Source organism: Triticum aestivum, chromosome 2B (assembly GCF_018294505.1).
Source record: "Triticum aestivum cultivar Chinese Spring chromosome 2B, IWGSC CS RefSeq v2.1, whole genome shotgun sequence".
Lineage (NCBI taxonomy): Eukaryota > Viridiplantae > Streptophyta > Magnoliopsida > Poales > Poaceae > Triticum > Triticum aestivum.
The window spans coordinates 810,063,302-810,070,516 of record NC_057798.1 but is presented as its reverse complement, the minus strand read 5'-3'; the positions used below and the strand labels follow the sequence as shown (position 1 = coordinate 810,070,516).

The 7,215-nt window shown below is 45.2% G+C and overlaps 1 long non-coding RNA gene across 1 annotated transcript; it reads left to right on the top strand.

Annotated features, from left to right (window-relative positions):
- The first annotated feature begins 918 nt into the window (after nucleotides 1-918).
- LOC123047607 (uncharacterized) lies at nucleotides 919-4,039 on the top strand. Its single transcript, XR_006423037.1, has 2 exons — nucleotides 919-1,157; nucleotides 3,827-4,039. It is a non-coding gene; the product is annotated as an uncharacterized lncRNA (long non-coding RNA).
- Nucleotides 4,040-7,215: the final 3,176 nt, after the last annotated feature.

The following is a 7,215-nucleotide window of genomic DNA, read 5'->3' as shown; positions in this document are numbered from 1 at the left end:
CTCTCACCCCGTCGCCGCCCCGCCTCGGTTCGCCGCCCCGTCGCCGCCCCGCCTCGGTTCGTTCTGCCTCGATTCGTTGCAACGGTGCCTCCAATCGCCGGACAGGCCCTCTCCTGAGCCTCGTTGCAGCGGTGCAACATGGACTTATAAGTCCCTGTAAACAAACAGGTAGGGACTCGGGACTTATAAGTCCCTGTAAACAAACAGGTAGGGACTTATGACTTATAAGTTGGGACTTAAAAAAGTCTTAGGACTTATGAAACAAACAGGGCCTTAAATCTGTAGGTCTTCTTTCCATCATATCCAATGTAAGACTGCTTATAATTCCACTTGCCACTTTTGTATATTTGTCATTATTATTATTTCAATGACGTAGGTAGGAGCGCTGCCGATTCATTAGAAGATGGTGAACTTGTGTCGGTCTCACATTTATCATGAAATCATTTATTTTGTCGTTCAATACTCTAGGACAGACATCACTTCTCAATTTGTCATAAAATTCTCATGTCAAAACAAAATTTAAGTAGAATGCCTCAGTTTGTCCATTCGCCAAAATGTTTCTTCAATATTGAAGAATTTGTCATAAAATTCAATATGTGTTTAAAGTTTAATTATGTACAATAAATATTACTTCTCATGCTGATTTTTTCTTGAAGTAAATTGCTTCAGTTTGTTAGTTGTCCAAAATGTTCCTTCTATTTAGAAGAATCATTTCATAAGACTATAAATTAGAAAGGGAAACGTTTGGGATCGGCAGGCCAGCCGAATCTTGGGCCGGCGCCTCACCCACGCGTCCCCTGCATTTCTATTTCCAGGCGACACGTAACCTTGTGGGACCCCATCTAGTGCCTTATCTCTTCCCGTCCACTGCTTTTCTTTGTTCCCAGCGCAATCCTCATCCATCCCCCCTCATCTCTCTGGTAAACAAGCCCACATCCTTCATTTTTCCAATTCCGACGATCTGCTGCTCCGGCAAGCGGTGCCCAGAGTTACTGCGGGGGCGAGGAGTGGCCGTTGCGTGCTAGGAACAGAGCCACCCGTTGTTGCGCTCCTCGCCATGGGGGCCCGCCACTATGAGCGGTGACCGGAGCTGAGCGGGCTGCAGTCACGACAGTGCTGCAACCAGCGCTCGTCACCATGGCCACCCGCAGCTATAGGTTCGTTGCTCTCCATGGCCGCCACAGTAGGATTTTTGCTACAACCATGTTTTGCTTTTGCTGGAACCAGCCCATATTTTTGCTACCACCCACCCACCCAAAATCCGCTACCACTCTGATTTTTGCTGGAACCGGCGAACCATTTCCCTACAACCGTTTTGCTTTTTGTTACTACCGGTGTTTGTGGATTTTTTGCTACATCCATCTTCATTGACATGTGAGCCCGTGACTCTGTTTTTGCTTCAACCAACCATTGTTTTTGCTAGAACCATCAGGCATTTTTGCTGGAACTAGCGGTTTTTCCATGAATGCGAGTACGGAAGCATTTTCCTTCGTTGGGATCGGCAAGCCATTTTTATAAAACCGGCGAGCAGTTTTTGCTTCAATCAGTATCTATTTTTGTTGGTGCCCGTGTTTTCGAGAGATGCAAAGCATTTTTCTTCATCGGGATCAGCAAACAATTTTTGATACAACCGGCAAGAAAATTTGCTTCAACCAGCATCTAGTTTGGCTGGAACCTGGAGACGACGTACCACATGCCGGAGAAGTCCACGCACTACAGAACCGACGTGCAGCCGGCGGAGAAGCCCCGAAGGAGCACCATCGGCGTGCTGGAAGTGGGCATGCTCGGCGCACGCGACCTGGGCGACAATAATTACCCATATTGCGTGGCCAAGTACGGGGCCAAGTGGGTGCGCACGCGCACGTTGCTCGGCCCGGCGGCGCCGCAGTGGAACGAGCCGTACACCTGGGAGTTGTTCGACCTCAGCACCGTCATCACCTTCGCGGTCTTGGACAACAAGCACCTATTCGGCCCTCGCGACGGATCAGCCAAGGACTAGATGGGCAAGGTGCGTGTCCGGCTCGCGACATTAGAGAGCAACCGCGTGTACACGCACTACTACCCCCTCATGGCGTTGGGCCAGAGGGGACAGAAGAAGACGGGGCAGCTCCACCTCGCCGTTCGGTTCACCTGCACGGCCTGGGCGAACATGTTGGCGCAGTACGGGTGGCCAGTACTGCTCCCGATGATGGACCATACGAACCCCATCCGTGTGCTGCAGATGGACCTCCGGGTCCAGGCGATGGTGCTTGTGGCCACGCAGCTGGGCAGGGCTGATCCGCCGTTGCCTAGGGAGGTGGTGGGGTGCATGCTGGACGTGGACTCGCACACGTTCAGCCTGCGCCGGAGCAAGGCCAACTTCAACGGGATCTTTTCGCTTTTCTCCGGCGTCTTCGCCGTGGCCAAATGGTTCGATGGCATCTGCAAGTGGAAGAACCCGCTTTTCTGGTGCACGTGGGATTCTTGAAGGTAGTGTGCTTCCCGGAGCTGATCCTGCCCACCGTGTTCGTATTGATTTCATAGTGTGGATGTTAATATCTTTTCATACAAAGCTAGTCAAATTTTACAAAGTTTGACTTTGACCAAATATTATATGCAAACTAAAAAGAAACGGGGGAATATATATGTACACACGATATAAATGACTTTTCTCCACGCAAGAAATTATATATAACTTTTCTCGATTCCATAAAACATTAGTCACTTCGTTGTAAGTCTTTTCTCTACTATTTATTATCTCTAATGCAGGACTTCGATTGTAATTCCATTAGGCGCTATAGTGCTTATATCCGATGAAATAGGCAGGACAAGTGCCGATTCATTAGAAGATATCGAACTTTTGTTGATCTCAGAATTATCGTAAAATTCATTCTTTTTGACCAATCTGTTTTGCATGACAACATTCTGCTTCTCCTGTCAAAAGAAAATGAAATTTAATTATTTCACTTTGTTCATTTGCCAAAATGTTCCAGAAGAATTGGTTAGACAAATGTTCAAGTGCTTCTTGTTATTGTGTAACAGCCACCAAAAATATTCTATCATTCTCTTGAAATGTTGTATTACATGAACAGAAATGTTCACCTAATTTGTGATAAATAACTTTCATCAAAATAATAAATAGTAGTCAGGCGCTCTGCTCGGGACAGCAATGCTGCATATTTGCTTTGCTGTAGGTGCTGCATTTTTTTTTTCTGTAAAAGCTCTGCTCGCTGCTTTGCTGAAGGTGTGTGGTCGTTCATCGCAAAAAGCAAAAAAACAAAAAAAAAGGTGCGTGGTCGTAGCTGATACTGATGGTGTGTAGGCGAGGTTAAATTTTGTTTTTTGACGCGCGGCGTGTAGGCGAGGTGAAATTCTAGATTACGGCAAGCGATATATAGACACACGCCCCTTTGCACTAATGGCGGGCCCAATTAACGACTCCAAGCTAATTTTGTACGATGATCTTAGCCATCTCCCCCCTCTGTTTTGTAACGATGGGTTGGTTTCCTTTCGGTTTACATTTTTCCTTCGTTTGCTTTTCTTCATTTCGCCTTTTCTTTTCTGGTTCATTTTTTCATCCGGTTCTTACTGGGGTTCATATAGTTTTCAATGATTTTCCTTTTTTTGACCTTGTTTTTCTATTTTAAAATTGTTGAACATTTTGTTATTATCCATGAATATTTTCTAAAAAAAATTATTTAGAAATAATTTAATAAAATTATGAACATATTAAGCTTGAGCATGGATATTTTTCACAAAAATCATGAACATTTGTTTGTAAAATCCATTATTTTTCTGTCGAATCGCAAACAAATAGATGACCTGAATTTTGTCGAATCCCCAACAGTACAACGAGCGGGATGCCTTAAATGGAAAAGACAATGGATATCCATTGTGGCCTGCAGTAGACCAGTCAAGGGTATCCATGCAGTGGGAATGCATATCCGCCGACGCCAACCATTGACTGGTTTTACCTTAGTCTGTATAGTTTTCAGATGAAAATTATCCAAAATGTAGTGAATGTTGTCCGTTTTATATGAAATCAGCCGTCTTTGTATGAGTTTGGTCCATTTAGTTCAAACAGTGGCTGACATGTATATGAACATTGGATGACAGTCTCCGGTATCAGTATGTGCGGACTGGTTCCCCTCTCTATGGAAGCAAATATGTGGATCAAGTGTTGGAGATGCCCTAAGCTCCTTCATCACTGCATCCAGCGCGAGATCTGAAGCTAGGTTGTAGTGTCAAAAAGGTTCTTATATTATGAACGGAAGAAGTACATGTTAATAGCGTTGCACGGTTGCTCGATGGGGCAGCCATTAGTTTAGTTTAGTTCCCTTCGACAGAGAGAACACCACGCCACCACCGTGAGATCTCAAGCCGAGTACTATTGTTTATAAATTGCTCCATAGTGTCCATCTACAGATTTTTGTTTTCTTTGCGGGGACCCGTACGTCTACGGATTGGTCTGTCCGTGGATAAGAATACAGTAGCCGACCATCCAATCGCGTCTCCTGAACGTCCGTTCAGGTCAGGCTAATTCAAAATTCAAATGCATAGCATGTAATAACATTGCGTCCGATTACAACCAAAAAGACGACGATGTTCATAGTTATTCACATGCCCGATGACAAAAGTATCTCAGTACCGCCATTGATCGGATCGATGCTAGTGGCCGACACACATCGCGCAACAACTCGTCCTCCCGCATGTCGAAGTTGTGTCCTCTACCACTCGTCTTTGGATCAGAATTTATCTGGATCAAAGTGGTCATCATCGTCTTGCTCCTGCTTGCCAGTGTACGTGCACGACGATTGGTGGTCGACCGCGGGATGCAGGTGGTGGTGGTTCCTCCCTTCTCCTGGGTCTAGCAAGGTGCTGAGCGAAAGCAGTTGCTAATGACGGCGAAGCTCATGGGCGCCGCTCTCTTTTTAAAAACATCATCGTGGTTCTCCTTGGCGTGTATGTGTTTCATGTGAAAATTGGTCCGTTGTGGGCTAAATAGTGGTGACAGTTTGGGCCATTCTCCCTCCTAGAGGCGTTGTCGTGGAGCTTAGGTGTTTCCGAGCATTGCCTTGCGTTGTACTCAGTTCTTCATATGCTTTTTTTCAATAGCGTAGTCGCATGCGTTCTGCGTGATCCAGTTATCCTGGGATCGACATTCTATGAGGACTACCCTAACACCTTGTATCTTTCGGCTCTGTACTATGTTTCGTTGTTGCTTTATTTATACAGTGGGTTGATAGTTAACCTGGTCATACTCTGAGCCGGGTTCGGGCCAGGCATGGCAAAGACCTGACCAAAAATCCCAAGCCCACGGCTGGACCGGCCCGGCCTGAAGAACAAAAGCAGTGGCATTTTTAATTGAAATGATTATATTCAAGATATTATATTAATTTATTAGACCTATATTTTGAAATGATTATATTCTTTTGTGCAGCAATGAGGATAATCCTCAAGTAATGGACCCAGTCCGTGTAATTGCTGTCATCATCTTTCAACTTAGCTTTCTCTAGGAACACATTAAAATCTAAAGATACGGTAGCATGGGCCATTGATCTACAACAACATAGACATGCAAAATACTATCAGGTACTAAGTTCATGATAAATTAAAGTTCAATTAATCATATTACTTAAGAACTCCCACTTAGATAGACATCCCTCTAGTCATCTAAATGATAACGTGATCCAAATAAACTAAACCATGTCCGACCAGTATGTGAGATGGAGTAGTTTCAATGGTGAACATCACTATGTTGATCATATCTACTATATGATTCACGCTCGATCTTTCGATTTCAGTGTTCCGAGACCATATCTTCATATGCTAGGCTCGTCAAGTTTAACCCGAGTATTTCGCGTGTGCAAAACTGGCTTGTACCCGTTGTATGTGAACGTAGAGCTTACCACACCCGATCATCCCGTGGTGTCTCGGCACGACGAACTGTAGCAACGGTGCATACTCAAGGGAGAACACTTATACCTTGAAATTTAGTTAAGTGATCATCTTATAATGCTACCGTCATTCTAAGCAAAATAAGAAGCATAATAAGATCAACATCACATGCAATCAAAATATGTGACATGATATGGCCATCATCATCTTGTGCTCATGATCTCCATCACCGAAGCATCGTCATGATCTCCATCGTCACCGGCGCGACACCTTGATCTCCATCATACCATCCTTGTCGTCTCGCCAACTATTGCTTCTACGACTATCGCTACCGCTTAGTGATAAAGTGAAATAATTACATGGCGATTGCATTGCATACAATAAAGAGACAACCATATGGCTCATGCCAGTTGCCGATAACTTTACAAAACATGATCATCTCATACAACAACTTATATCTCATCGCGTCTTAACCATATCACATCACAACAAGCCCTGCAAAAACAAGTTAGACGTCTTCTACTTTGTTGTTGCAAGTTTTACGTGGCTGCTACGGGCTTCTAGCAAGAACCGTTCTTACCTATGCATCAAAACCACAACGATTTTTCGTCAAGTATGTGATGTTTTAACCTTCAACAACGACCGGTGTAGCCACACTTGATTCAACTAAAGCTGGAGAAACAGACACCAACTAGCCACCTGTGTGCGAAGCACGTCGGTAGAACCAGTCTCGCGTAAGTGTACGCGTAATGTCGGTCTGGGCCGCTTGATCCAACAATACCGTCGAATCAAAGTATGACATGCTGGTAAGCAGTATGACTATTATCGGCCACAACTTTTTGTGTTCTGCTCGTGCATATAACATCTACGCATAGACCTGGCTCGGATGCCACTGTTGGGAAATGCAGTAATTTCAAAAAAATTCCTACGCACACGCAAGATCATGGTGATGCATAGCAACGAGAGGGGAGAGTGTTGTCTACGTACCCTCGTAGACCGTAAGCGGAAGCGTTATAACAATGTGGTTGATGTAGTCGTACGTCTTCTCGATCAACCGATCCTAGCACCGAAAGTACGGCACCTCCATGATCTGCACACGTTCAGCTCGGTGACGTCCCACGAACTCACGATCCAGCAGAGTGTCGAGGAACAGCTCTGTCAGCATGCTGGCGTGATGACGGTGTTGATGAAGTTGCCGACGCAGGGCTTCGCCTAAGCACTACGACGATATGACCGAGGTGTGTAACAGTGGAGGGGGCACCGCACACGGCTAAACGATGTCAACTTGTGTGTTCTAGGGGGCAATTCTAGGGTGCCCCCTGCCCCCGTATATAAAGG